The sequence below is a fragment of the Dama dama genome, chromosome 15 (genome assembly GCF_033118175.1).
Source record: "Dama dama isolate Ldn47 chromosome 15, ASM3311817v1, whole genome shotgun sequence".
In the NCBI taxonomy this organism is placed as follows: Eukaryota; Metazoa; Chordata; class Mammalia; order Artiodactyla; family Cervidae; genus Dama; species Dama dama.
Window position 1 is genome coordinate 68,855,656 of NC_083695.1, and position 15,473 is coordinate 68,871,128.

The 15,473-nt window shown below is 38.7% G+C and overlaps 1 protein-coding gene across 4 annotated transcripts in view; it reads left to right on the forward strand.

Moving 5' to 3' along the window:
* BTRC (beta-transducin repeat containing E3 ubiquitin protein ligase) overlaps positions 1-15,473 on the forward strand; it is a 172,069-nt gene that overhangs the window by 123,598 nt on the left and 32,998 nt on the right. The gene's annotated exons all lie outside the window — the stretch shown is intronic.

Sequence of the window (15,473 nt, forward strand, 5' to 3'; positions counted from 1 at the left end):
GAAGATTTAAAATCCAACAATGAAAAACGAAGCCCCTTTTATTTCTGGCTACATTCCCAGATGGTGTGTATTATTATCATTGAACTTTCAGAGACTGCTCAAATTCTGCCTGAAATGTGTAGGATTGCAACATCATAACTAAATTATACTTTCTGGCATATCCAAACATGAAACAGACATTCCTGAGTGGAAACATTGATAACATAATTTCCATTGGTTAAGGTTTCTGTGGAGAAGGGAGTTTACAAGCATGGGAAAAGAATACAGGCTAATTTGAATAGCCTCTATTGTCCAGGGGGTTATTTAATGCTAATAAATACTTGTTTTAGAATGGATGGAACTAGGTTAAGTGTTTACAGCCAAACCTTCCTCTTCTTCTCCACTGAAGAGCAGGGTTCTCCTAACACTGACCTACTTTGCTCTTATCTGGTACTATACGTACAATGGTTGTGAAGCCATGAAGAGAAAAACTGATGAAGATTAGAAGAATTTTTTAGTAGGAAGTGCTTGGTAGCATGCTTCTTTGTTGGTGAGACGTAAATGTTGCCACAAATTATGAATAAATGCTCCAAATTCTCTAATATTATAGCAGTTATAACCATTTTTAAGCCTCCTTTCTAAGTAGATATTTCTCTCCTGGCTTTCTGTATTATGAACTTGACAAAACTGGCTTAGGCAGCCTATTAATTATTCATACCATAGCAACAATTAAAGCAAATTAAAAATAAAAATCGCCATATTGCATTTAACCGTGGGCAGCACCAAACTGTGTCAGCTCTGTAAGGGCCTGTGATGTTTCCTTAGTTAAAAGTGCTAGAGGGAGCTCTAACCTTGTTCAGAGTAGTGGCATATGGGAACAGTTGTCTGTATGTGGCCAAAGGGTCGTAAGTGAAAATAGAGGCTAAAGCTGTGCCGTGGCAAAATTGTAAATCTTTTTTATAGGAAAAAAAAAAAAAATCTTTTTTATAGAACTCACTGTTTCCTTTATATCAGAAAATAAGAGTTAGGGCTATGTATCTGTAACCAAACAGGACTTTATCCACCCTTATTTCTCTTTTTATGAATACAATAAGTTGTTTCCAATACAGTATTCAGGAGACCCTGAGTTTGGCTGAGTGAATTTTCACAAAGTGAACATATCTTGTGTAACCACTAGCAAGATTAAAAAAAGGAAGAAGAGGAAAGGAAAAAACCCATACCAGAAACCCACTCCTGCCTTCTTTGTCATTCCCCTCCCAAGGCTAGCCATTCTCTTCACTGCTTAACATCATGTGTTAGTTTTGCCTGGCTTTGAACTTTGTGTGAATGGAGTCATACAGTGTATATTCTTTACTGTCTAACTTACTTCCCTAAACATAATGTTTTTGAGAATCATATTATTGCATATAGCTGTAATTTATTTATTTTCATTGATGTGTAGTATGTCATTATGTATATATACCAAATATATGTGTCCAGTCAGATTTTGATAACTGCAAAATTTTTTGGTATATATCTTTTGGTCAGTATGTGCAGTGAATACATGTATTCTGTTGTGTGTGTCACTAGGAGGGAAATTAGAATTTCCTGACTGGTGGTACCAATTTATACTCTCTCCAGCAGTTAATGAGAGCTCCATTAGGCACTTACACATAGGAAGTCCTCAATATATTTGTTTAAATGAGATAACTCAGTACACACAAAAATTCCCTAAGTTGTAGTTTTCTCACCCAGAGCCTTTGAGCTGTTCTTACAGTCTAATCACATCTTAAATTTTCTTTTTTTCTTCACAGTTCTATCCCCAATCACATCAGCTAATGGTGGCCAGACAAGTTAGCATATTTTAAAATATTCCAATTCATATTTCCCTTTCCTGGAGAATTTGGTATGGAGTTTCAGTTAAAATTTTACTTTCAAAGTTTGACGGGCAGTTCCTGATACAGGCTGAGTTGCTGAGATGGTCTCTACATACCAGCAAATGATAACGATTACCTTCATTAGGCATTTATGTGCCGGACCCTGTGCTTAGTGTTTTATACATAGCTTCCTTTATTACAGCAGCTAATATATCACTTTGTCCTTGAGGACACTTGATGGCCTTTGGAATCTGACAGAAAAAGGTGTCTCAGGTAGAGCTGGCTGTGGGCTATAAGGCTGAAAATTAAAACAGCAGAGAGCAGCAGCCATCAGATCATGACCACTATAATCTTGATAGAAAGCATTAAGAGGATCCCAGTAATTTTTTCATATCTATTTGCAGACTCTTCATGTAGCCCTAGTATTTTGATTTGGCCCTAAGTAAGACAAACTGATGTATTAAATTGATAAAATATTTTATCTCCTTGTGAAATAAAGGAATTTTTAATAGATACATTTATTTATTTACAATTTTCTTGAACACCTTAAATACCAGGAACTATAGAGGAAGATGGAGAAGGAAATGGCAACCCATTCCAGTATTCTTGCCTGGAGAATCCCGTGGACAGAGGAGCCTGGTGGGCTGCTGTCCATGGGGTTGCACAGAGTCAGACACGACTGAAGCAACTCGGCATGCGTGCATGCACTGGGGAAGGAAATGGCAACCCACTCCTGTGTTCTTGCCTGGAGAATCCCAGGGACAGAGGAGCCTGGTGGGCTGCCGTCTATGGGGTCGCACAGAGTCGGACACGACTGAAGCGACTTAGCAGCAGCATAGAGGAAGATGGATGGGGAAATAAGAGAGTAAATTATGAAAGAAATGAGACACATTGAGACACAAAGTGTCACGATATCATTAAGTCTTCAGATCTGTGTCAGCCCTGAGAAAAGTTACACCATAAAGTTTTAAATTCTTAACTATGGAATATTTTAGCCTCCAGTAAAGTAAAAGAATAATAAGGTTACCTGTGTAACAGTCACATTCAGAATGATAGCATTTCTTTGCATTAAATGCTCAATTGTTGCAGGAAAGTTTGACTTACTCTTGGGATTTTGGAATATATTGCTTGACTGAATAATATTATGAAAAATGCTTCTTTTTGCTTGAGGTGTGTGTTCTTAAACTCTGATATGTTAGTTTTTTAGTAAGAAAATATGAAGAATGATTCTCTTTGTAAATGTATTCCCTCAGCTCTATTTTAATTTACATGGAACTGAACCGTAAACTCAAAATATAAAAGCCAGACTGAGCCTCAGATTATTCCATCCACCCACTCATTTTATAGAGGAGATCCCAAACAGTAGAGACTTAGCCAAGATTACATAGCTAATTAGTGATGGGACTAGGCCACCGTGCTGTCTAACTTTTGCTGTAGAGCCATTTACATGTGACTCAACTATAAGAGAACTTTTTGTAGTGGTTTGTTTCCAAAGCATGAAATTTCCAAAGCCTCTGTTTATTCCTTAAACAAAAATTGAAAGTAGAGTGCATTTGGCTCTAGGAAAACTTCACTGAAAAAAGTTGTTATCCTTGCGTTTCATATTTATAGTGCTGCATGTGAGCTTAAGCCACACCTAGGTGAAGTGAAAAATTGGGTAGTAAACCAGGAAGTGTCTTTATGTAAACTATTTCGTCCTTTAAGAAAAGCCAAGTTCTGCAAAGAAAAGACCACAATTCTATTTCTTAAACAAGCTTGTAAACAGTGTGGAAGTAACTATCTTCCTTATTTTCATTTTCTCATCCCACCTCCACTCTTAGTAAACAAACACAAAATCCCTGGTAGAGATTTGTTCCATTTAGAAAAAGAAAATTTTTTGTGACACTCAAGATTCAGTATTTTCTCCAGAACACCAAAAATCTGCAGTCTCTGGCCCATGAAACCGCATAAAAATAGTACCCATGTGGGGGAAATATAAATAACCTTCAGACAAAATCACAGAGTAATCGTTTTTCTGCTAATTTTTGAAAGAAAAGGAGGATGAGTGCTGTTGACAGCTGGAATTTCAGTCTGGTTTCTGCCCTCTCTGTCTTTGCTGATGACTAAAATGAAGTAAAAAGTCTGAAGGAAGCAAAAGGTACTCTATACCCTACAGGATGGAGGAATCATCCTGTATTTACTGTAGAAATCAGAAAAGTGAATTTTCAAAATTAGGGTACTATGTTGAGAATCTTGTTACCATGCTAATAACTTCCTTATTGTTTTTCCCTCACTAGATTTGAGTGTTGTGGGAGTGTTTTGGCAATTGTTCTGAAAGATTGAAAATGAAAAAAAAAAGTCAATGTTCAAATGTCTTTTATTTCATATCATGAAACATATTTCGAAGTCTTTCTTTTGCTCTTTCCAATCTTCTCCAATTGTTAAATGTCACTCATTGTAATTTTACTCTCATTCTTGAATTTTTACATAGTAATATTTTGTGTATTTTTTTACATTAAAATGTTGAAACTAATCTTAGAAAACTGTGGATTAGAGTATTTACTGACAAAGCATCAATATAGTGATAGTAGCATTCTTATTGGTAAGAGAAGGTCCAAAATATCAGTTTAGAAAAACTATACACTTAACACAACAACTGCATTTTGCAGTCTGGTCTGAAATCTAGTAACTTCTGTGAATTCGAGCAAGTTACTTTAATCACCTCTGCTTTAAAAAAAAAAAAAAGCAGATGCTGCATCCAAACTAAGCTTTTTCTGGATAAATTAAGAAGACAATTACCCACGTATTCCAGAGAGAAATGTCTTTTGTCCCTTGATGCTCCAGGGGTTATTAAAGTTTTACCTGCAGATAACCAAGACTTCCAGAAGTTACAAGTCATTTACTTCATTCACTGCAGCTAAGAGAGGCCTGTGCTGCTGCCTCGTAGGATTATTTCTTGCTGCATTTAACATGCACTAACAAGCATTTGGAAGGAGTTGAATTTCTTCTAGAAAGCTGAGTTGGTTTCTTGAGATCCTATCCCAAAAAGCCTTGTATTTTCTTAATCCAGGTTTTGGATGTAGCTTCTCAAAGGCTTTCTTCAGGAGCAAGTTTTACCAAGTCATTGAGACCTTTTTATTGGACAAAAAAATGTAAAGGATTAGTGCACAAAGAGGAAGAGGATAGTTTTTTCTTTTTTATTTTAAATTAACTGTATTTTCCTGTGTCCTTTTTAATTGCATTTTAAGTGTGTCTCTGTGTTTCTCTCTGGCAGCCGGTGCCTCTGTCATTCCACGTTATTTATTGGTAGAACTTAGCTTTCTGATGTTAAAATAAAGGGAGGATATGAGGGGGAAGTCAGGGAGAAGACTCTTAGTTAAAACTTTCTCATCACAGAAATTTTATTTTGGTACTATTAACATTATTTAACATCCAGATAAGCAACCTCCATCTGAGGAAGTTTACAGAAAGAGCAACAAGATTCCAGACAGTTAAACTTTATTACTCTGCCTGAAACATTAAGTAGCGGTTTAGAAAAATAGTTTTTCATCCCCTCTCCCTCTTGATGTTTATTGTGTGGGAGAGGACCTTTTCGCCTGACAGGCATATTATTTTTCTTAGGGCAGGTGAACTTAGTAATGCTAGGCCCCTTTTGCATTTGGTTATATTTATTCCTTTTCCCCTCATCTCTCTTCGTCTCATACCTACTTTCTGTCTCTCCCTCCATCTCTTCCCTAGCCCCTCACCTCTTTCCCCTTAGCCATTTCTTCCTACCCATGCCTAACCTTTCCTTTTCTTTCCTGTCTCTCTTCTACCCACTCTCTACCCATCCCCAGTCAATTTCATTCCTCTCCTTTCTCATCTTTCCTCTCTTCCTTGCTCGCTGCCATCTCCCTCCTTCCCTTCCCTTTCTTCTCACCCTTCCCCATCCTTCTCACTCCTCCTCACCCCCTCCCTCCTTTCTCCTCCCCTTCCTCCTCTCCCCTGCTTCCTACACCTCCAGTCACTTACAATTCTGTATCCTATGGGATCAGATCTTGACTTCTTTGAGGTGTTCAGCAAAGGAGATAAATTTTGCCTACTCTGATTGCTTTGATGTTATAGACAGAGAATTCTCTAGGTGACATAGAAACACTCTCTCAATCAAATAATGCACTAATAATTTATTTAGACCAGAAAGATACATACCCACCAAAATGTGCATATTATTTGTTGATGGTGGAAATTATGGGCCATTTTTGTGTTCTCTGTGCTTCTGTATTTTTCATATTTTCTAAAGTTTGTTATAAATGCTGTTGTTTTTTTTTTTTTAAATCAGTCTTTCTTTGCTTGACCCCAATAATCCTTATTTAAAGAAAGTAAAAACTGAAAAAAAAAGGAACCAAATTTGATCCTCTGCTGAATGTGAATTTGCCATTTTAATGTCAGTCTTCCTTTCAACTTTCAAAATGGTGGCCCCTTGATTGCAGCATGAAGCCTTCAGCTTTTGGAGCTAACATATCAGATAATGGATTTTAAAAACTATCTCACAAGTTAGGTTTAAATTCATAAGTCCTGTAAGACCTTTTGTGCCTTTCTCTACTTTTCCTAGAATTTAGTTCATATTTTGTTTTATTGGTAATATTTCTGTAATGGGAGGGTGGTCAGTATAACAGACTTAGCAATTTACATACAGATTTGTTTTCAGTCCTGAGGGATAGAGGGGACTGACATTCATGAGCAGGTATTCTATTATTGTTACACCTCATTTTTATACCTGTCTATTTTCCTTGCTGCCGTTGGTTATTAAAGGCTTAAAATTCATACTGTACTAGGCCATGGTACCAACTTGCTCAATTAAATGTTAAAATTCCAAATTCAGATTCAAATTTGACCAAAAGGGAAAAAAAAATCCAGACTGTTTGCTTTTCAATTGGCTAGCTGAGGTGTGGAACGTGGATAATGTAAGAATAGATGAAGTTCTCTAGACAGAGTTATGCATTTCCTAGCTATAGTGTACTTGTTTCAGAAAGGGTTAAATGGTGTCGTTAGTAAATGGTTTTCTAGCTGCAGGGGTTTTTGAGAAGAGATCTAGGAATTCTACAGTTAATTGGATTCTTCAGGCATGGACTTATGGTCATTGAAAAAATTTGAGTGAGTGAAATTCTCTCGCTTTGCTCCCAGATATAGTTCATACAGTGTTTTATTATTTTTTAAGGATTTTATGCCTATTTGTGCTGGTTGAACATTTTATATGATAAACATGACATTTTAAAAGATTTTACACAGTATATTCCCTTGCTTTGCCCTTCTCCCTATTTTTTTTTTTTTCTTCTTCCCTCATTTCCCCAAGTCTGCATCACTGCTGCTTTTTCTCATTTTTCCCCATCTTGTGAGCAAAGTTTTAACAGTATGTAGAAAGTTAACTGCCTGGAGTCTTTTAAATATAAGTAACACGCAACCAGTAATAAGCTGTCGGTTGTTGTTGTTTTTTATTTTTTTTTTTGCTGCCTGCAAAGAAACATAAACACAGCGCTCATTTCTGGCAGGTTTTTACTGTCAGAGTTTCTCCTATTATATTTATCTTACAATTTGCCAGGGGGTGAAGTTATTAAGTTTTAGCAGCAGCCATCGATCAAGTTCACAAGTTAACACGATAAAGGCTCTGTGCCGCTCCGATCCGGGGAAATGATGATCCTCACTCGGTAATTAACTAAATGAGAAAGTTAAATCTTACTTGAGAGCTGGGAGAGATGAAAGAGAGGTGTTTGTCAGTTTCTCAGTGGAAATTAGAAGCAGTTTTCTGCAATTCCCTAAGCTGCTGCTCTGTCATATTTTACATAAGCACTGGGAAAACGTCTTGTAATTAGTGCTGTCATGGAGGATTTTTTTTTTTTTTTTTTTTTTTTTGCTGAAGGATGTTGGAATAATTCATTAGATTATCAAGAAAGGCTTGTGTCCTGAAATGATTAGCACAGTGAAATTTAAACCATTAACGATAACAAGTTTAGAGCTTGCTGCAGTGCAGAGGCACCCGGGGTATGTCTGTGCCTATTTCAATCATTTCTTATAATTAAACATTATGTCCTTTTTCCCCCTCATCACTAAGACCCATCCAAAAATCCTTTTAAGGTGGCACTATCTACATCAGTGGGTTTACCAGCCTTGGAGGTGTGCGTAGTTAGTAGCTATAATAATGCAGCAGTAAATTAAACTGCTGTGAGCTTCTTGGTTTAGAACAAAAGAACCTATCACCCTGAAAGCTATGAAGTTCCATGAGAGAACCGACTGCAGAAACAAGAGCCCCTGTTTGAAACTTAAAAATGTTAAGTGACTATCCTATCCCTTTAATTTCCTCAGAAATCCGGAAATAATAGAAATGGCTTTGTTGTGGCTTTGGTAAAATTTTTTATATGACTTTTCCTATAATTAAGAGGGGAAAAAAAGATTGCTAAGTGTCCAGTCTTTAATCATTTATACTGGGGCATTTTTGAGTTCATTTTCTGGTGAGTTTTATTTAAAAGAATTGGAGTGATTGCAAGCTTTTCTTGTTGGTTATTAGAAACTAGTCAAATTCATAATGTGAACTTTCCTTCTGCTGACAAATCTGCCCCTTCCTGTCTTCCATGTTCACTAATCAGATCTGACATATTTATGAGTTCACCCAATATGTAATCATATTTAGTAGAAGCTGTTAAAATATTAATGCAATAATCCTACTGAGAAATGTGATGTTTACTCCTGTTGAAATGTTTGTCCCATTCTGTACCTATAGCCACCATTTTCTTTTCATTTGCACTCTTACCCCTTGCCCCAAAAGATAGTAGACTACTTCTTTAGTCACTGAAAGATATAGAGATTTTTTTTAAGTGGAAATGTTAAAAGTGATGATTCTACTTTTGAGCATTTGTTATCTTTTACTCTGCATGTTCAATTTATGGCCAAATTCTCTCCATTTCTCTTGAAACTCTCTTGTTAAAAGATGCTCAAGTGCCAGAGAGCTCTACTGAGCCTTCTAAGGGTCCCTTTCTGTTTTCTACCCTAGCTCTTTGTAAATTCTAGAACTGTTCTGGATCTCTCTGTTTTCACCATCTCCATCATTAGGTATACTTACTTATTCTTTCAGTCCTAATCAAAATGTAGACAATATCATTTCCTCTTAATATAACCAAGACAGTATTGACTTTTTTAAGAGCTGTTTTTACAGAGAAATCAAGGGAAAACAGTAAGAAAAAGAACTTTAAAACCAATGTTTTTATATCCTTATTTAACTAACGCCTGGCAATAGCCAATAGAGAATAGTATAGACCTTTAAAAAAAAAAAAAAATCCCCCCCTCCACACCATCCCCTGCAGAACTCTTGAATTTGTTTTATTTTTATCTTGTTTCTTCTGGCCACAAGGAGCAAGAACCCTGGTTTTGTCCCTATCCAGGTTGATGTACCAGATTAAATATTTGAAGGATTGGCCCTACTGAAGAAGTAAATCACTATACTGAAGTAAATGTGTATTATAACCCAGATTTATAATTCTCAACAGGGCTTTTCTCCTTCTTCGTCTCTTGTAAGGGTAAAATAGCTTTCTTCTAAGCACTTCCTAATCTGCCTTTTCTAACGTTAGCCATGACTGCTTCTTGCCTTGACTATGTTATCAGCTCTAATTGGTCTTCCTTCCTCTTCTTTCAACTTCCTCTTCCTGTTCTCTCCCCACTGCCCCAGATGCCCCACTCCCGTCTCTGTGTGGTACCTAGTGTGAGTATTTCTAAAGGGTAAATCAGATGATGCCATATTTAACTACCTCAAAACTGCCAGGGGCTCTCCTTTACACTTAACAAGTCCAAACTCTTTACTGTGACCCAGAAGTACCTATATGATCTGGCCCCAGGTCACCTCACTAACCTCATTTCCCACCACTTTCTTCCTCATTCAGTTTGCCCCATCCATACCATCTGCCTTTCTTTCTTTCTTTTGAACACACCATTGACTTGTTCTTCCTTCTGTCTGGGAGGTTTTTTCCCTGCATCTTCATAAGGCTTGACTCTGATCTTTCAGATTATAGTTCAGACATTACCTACTTCAGTGTCATTGCATAAACACCTCAGTTAGGGTATTTTTTGTTACCTTGTTTTGTTTTCTTCACAATACTAACTGGTTTCAAGATTAAAATATTTATTACATATTCTCCCTCTACTTCTTGCCAGAGAAAGTAAAGAAAAATTTTGTCTACCTATTCACTGGTTTCGCTAGCACCTATAAAAGTGCCCAGCACAGACTAGTCACCCAATAAATGGTTGTTAAACTTATGGTTATTGAGGGGTAAAGGAGGAAAGGGATAAATTGCAAGATTGAGATTGATACATGCACACCACTATATATAAAATAGATTACTAATAAGGACCTAACCATATAGCACAGGGAACTCTAGTCAGTACTCTGTAATATATGGGGAATATGTGGGGGGAAAATCTAAAAAAAAGTGTGTGTGTGTATGTATAGCAGATTCACTTTGGTATGCACTTGAAACTAATACAACATTATAAATCAACTATACCCCAGTAAAAATTAGATAACGCAGGGCGGCGCAGGGTGGGCCAGCCTAGGCCGAGCCGTCACTGTGATCCCACCAGGGTAGCTGTGTGTCCTCTCCCTGTGTGTGAGGTAGGGGTTTATGTGGGATGGGTCTGCCTCAAGTAAGAGCAGACTGATAAGTCTCGTGGGCCGATTATGCCCACACCCCAGTTCAAGCTGGCTGGGTGGGATATAGAGAGCCCAGGCAGTGCCCTTCTATCTGAGGTTTATCCCAAGCCCTTCAGATGTGTGTCTTACGTCCTGGGTGTATATCTGAGCAGACACAGGTCTGTACCTGACCTGAGAGCAGAAGGTCAAGTGGACAGAAGAAGCAGTGAAAAGATGATGGCCTGGCAGGGCTCTGATGCCTCTGGGCAGGGCCAGCTGCTACGCTGTCATTGCAGAGCCCCAGCCCAGAGATCGGTGAGGAGCTGCTTGTTGGGGACACCCGATCCATCTGCCCAAGTGAGGGGCCCATGCACCATACTGCCTCCGAGGGCCAGCATAGGCTCCTGTTGAATGTGGCCACTGAGGGTTCCCCAGAGTCAGGGCCCAGAGGTAAACAGGAAGGGCCTTGGGCTGGGACACCACCCAAGCTACTCCCCAGGGTCCTGTCCTGGGCTCACAGAGAGCATAACACATCTACTGCCACATAGAACACTGTATCTGCCTTCCCCTGAGTCAGCTGGAAGACCTGGAGTCCACTGAGGCAGAGCCTGAAGCTCCGGCAGGAGACCCACTGGGCAGACAATGATTTCCCACTCGGACGGGGAAAACCCAGCTGCTGCTGCAGGAGACCAAAGCCAGGTCAGAATTCATCACTCCTGGGTGCAGAACAGGCTCTTCAACCACCATCGCTGTTGGTTCCTGATCTACACCAAGAACTGGCTACCCCACCCAAAATTGACTTTCCTTCCTCAATCTTTGTGTTTGATGTGTTGTAGTTTTATCTTTTTCTTCCCCGTTATTTATGGCATTCTGTTCTTTATGTTTTAAGTATAAAGTAATAAAATTTAAACATTTTGTTTGTTTGTTTGTTTTTAAAGGTTGTTGATTGATTGATAACTCTAAAGTTCCAGCCTTAGTCAAAATTCTTGTCCTATCCCTCTTAGGCTATAGCCTGAACCCAAGCACAACTGTTGCCCACTTTATTCTTATATTCATTCATTCATCATCTTAATCATTATATCCCTCCCTCACTCCACCCCCTCACCCAGGGTTTCAATACCAGAATCTTTCCTTGGAGCCCTTCTGAAGACCAAACAGAATCCTTAAATATCATTTGCACCTCTCTAGTCGTCAGTGTTATCCTCTTTATCTAGTCCTTGCACCCGCAATTCCAAATGTTGTCCTATATCTGGAACATTTTCTTTTCTCTACTTAATATATACCCTTCCTTGTGGTTTACATGCAAACAGGGTTTACATGCAAACTAAAAACATCTGTCATCTTACCACTAAGTTCAGCCAGTCTGTGCTGTATCTTCCAGCATACACACAGTGCAGTTAGCAAAGTCAGCACACTTAATGTTGCCGAGGCGGTGGTTAGGCTAGTTGGTATCTGCAAGTGTGTATTTTTCCTTCCTGGCCCAGGCAGAAGCTTCAGAGAAATTCATGGTAATTTTGAAAGTGATGCTTTAATATATTTTCAGGGAAGGAAATGTCAGCCCTTGGCCTTTAAGGACTAAGCTGAGAACAGTCGTATAAATACTTAAGTCCTTTCATTTTGTGTGCTTGTCACCTGACAGCTTCTTTCTTTCTTTCTTTTGGAGATAACTGTTCATTGTAAACAGAATAACAGAACAGGAGATGTGCAGGGTTGGCAGAAAGTTAGTGTTACCATTAAACTGAGGTTGTTTGTCAGCTTTCCTAGACATTTGAACAGTAGTGGTTGAGTCATCAGGCTTTTGCTGGGAAAGCCAAATCAATTCTATTGCCACAAGTAACCATTACCCTCTCTCCCACTCTAATATACAACCTTTTGATTTTTTAATAATTGAACTTTTTCACTGTACCCTTGTGGATTTTCTGAGGTTCCCAAATTGAAATTTTGCTGCATTTACTTTAGGCATTAGTAGAAAAATCTGTAAGGGAGAGTGATAGAGAGAGGAGACTTGATAACAAAGACCTTTATCTCCAGAATTATCTACAAATATAATACCTTCGTTATGAATTAAGTTAATATTACAATGGCATTTATCCTTAGGAATACCCTATACTTAGAAGTTTTAAAAGTCTATTTTCATTTTAAATATACAGTTTGATGAATTTTGGTGAATGTATACACCTGTGTAACAGTCAATCAATAGAACATTTTCATTCCATCCAAAACTTTACTGGTGCCCTTACCCAGTCAACCCCATCCCCATATCCAGTCCCAAACAACCTCTGTTCTATTTTTATCATTATAAACTAGGTTTGTTATTCCTAGAATTTCATATAAGTAGAATCATAAAGTATATTCTCTTTTTGTGTCTGATTTTCTTTCATTCAGCATGTTTTTGAGATACATCCTTGTCATTTGGTATATCTGTAGTTTGCTCCTTTTATCATTGAGTACTGTTCCTTTGCCCCCTTCATGGATCACAGCCTTGTCCTGATGAAGGGGCTTGCATAACTCAGTGAAACTATGAGCCACGCCATGCAGGAACACCCGAGACTGATGGGTTACAGTGAAGAGTTCTGACAAAACATGGTCCCCTGGAGGAGAAAATGGCAACCCACTCCAGTATTCTTGCCTGGAGAACCCCATGGACAGCACAAAAAGGCAAAAAGATATGACACCAGAAGATAAGCCCCCCAGGAAAGGTGTCCAATATGTTACTGGGGAAGAGCAGAGGGCAATTATTAATAGCTCCAGAAAGAATGAAGTGGCTGGATGAAAACGGAAATGATGCTCAGTTGTGGATGTATCTGGTGATGGAGGTATCTGGTGGTAAGAGTAAAGTCCGATGCTATAAAGAGCAATATTGCAAAGGAATCTGGAATGTTAGGTCCATGAATCAAGGTAAATTGGACATGGTCAAGCAGGAGATGGCTAGATTGAACACTGACATCTTTAGGAATCAGTGAACTATAATGAAAGCTGAGTGCCAAAGAATTGATGCTTTTAAACTGTGGTTTTGGAGAAGACGCGTGAGAGTCCCTTGGACTGCAAGGAGATCAAACTAGTCAATCCTAAAGGAAATCAGTTCTGAATATTAATTGAAAGGATTGATGCTGAAGCTGAAGCTTCAATACTTTGGCCACCTGATGCAAAGAACTGACTCATTAGAAAAGACCCTGATGCTGGGAAAGATTGAAGGCAGGAGGAGAAGGGGACAACAGAGGATAAGATGGTTGAATGGCATCACTGACTCAATGGACATGGGTTTGAGCACACTCTGGGAGTTGGTGACCCTAGCCTGGCGTGCTGCAGTCCATGGAGTCACAAAGAGTCGGACACGACTGAGCAACTGAACTGAATTGAACTGAACTATAATAGATGGGAATGGGCAAATGTAATTCAGATGACCATTATATCTATTACTGTGGGCAAGAATCCCTTAGAAGAAATGGAGTAACCCTCATAGTCAACAAAAGAGTCTGAAATGTAGTACTTGGGTGCAGCCACAAAAACAACAGAATGATCTCAGAGTTGTTTCCAAGGCAAACCATTCAACATTATAGTAATCCTCAAGTCTGTACCCCAACCACTGATGCTGAAGAAACTGAAGCTGACTGATTCTATGAAGACATAGAACACTGTCTAAAATGAACACCAAAAAAAATAAGATGTCCTTTTGATCCCAGGGGATTGGAATGCAAAAGTAGAAAGTCAAGAGATACCCAGAGTAACAGGCAAGTTAGGCCTTAGAGTACAAAATGAAGCAGGGCAAAGGCCAACAGAGTTTTGTTAAGAGAACGTACTGGTCAGAGCAAATACCCTCTTCCAACAACACAAGAGATAACTCTACACATGGACATCAGTAGAGTCAGAACCAAATTCAGAGTCAGTACCAAAATCAGAATGATCATATTCTTTGCAGCTGAAGATGGAGAAGCTCTATACAGTCAGCAAAAACAAGACCTGGAGCTGACTCTGACTCAGATTGTGAGCTCCTTACTGCAGAATTCAGGCTTAAATTGAAGGAAGTTGGGAAAACCACTAAGCCTTTCAGGTATGACCTAAATTAAATCCTTTATGATTATACAGTGGAGGTGATGAATAGATTCATGGGATTAGATGTGGTAGAGAGAGTGCCTGAAGAACTGTGGACGAAGGTTCATAATATTGTACAGGAGACAGTGACCAAAACTATCCAAGACAAAAAGAAGTGCAAGAAAGCAAAGTGGTTGTCTCAGGAGGCTTTACAAATAGCTGAGGAAAGTAGAAAAGCAAAAGGCAAGGGAGAAAGGGAAAGATACACCCAACTGAATGCAGAGTTCCAGAGAGTAGCAGAGAGAGATAAGAAGGACTTCTTAAATGAATAATGCAAAGAAATAGAGGAAAACAGTAGAATCGGAAAGACTAGAGATCTCTTTGAGAACATTGGAGGTATCAAGGGAACATTTCATGCAAGGATGGGCATGATAAAGATAGAAACGGTAAGGACCTAACAGAGGCAGAAGACATTAAGAAGAGGTGGCAAGAGTACACAGAAGAACTATACAGAAAAGGTCTTAATGGCCCAGATAACCACAATTGTGTGGTCACTTACCTAGAACTGGACATCCTGTATTGTGAAGTCAAGTGGGCTGTGGGAAGCATTACAATGAGCAAAGCTAATGGAGATGACAGATTTCTAGCTGAGCTATTTAAGATCCTAAAAGATGATGCCGTTGAAGCGTTGTACTTAATATGTCAACAACTTTGGAAAACTCAGCAGTGGCCACAGGACTGGAAAAGGTCAGTTTTCATTCCAATCCCAAAGAAGGGCATTGCCAGAGAATGTTCAAACTACCACACAATTGTTCTCGTTTCACATGCTAGCAATGTCATGCTGAAAATTCTTCAAGCTAGGCTTCTTCAGTATGTTAACCGAGAACTTCCAGATATTCAAGCTGGATTTAGAAAAGGCAGAGGAACCAAAGATCAAATTTCCAACATCTGTTGGATCATAGAAAAAGCAAGGG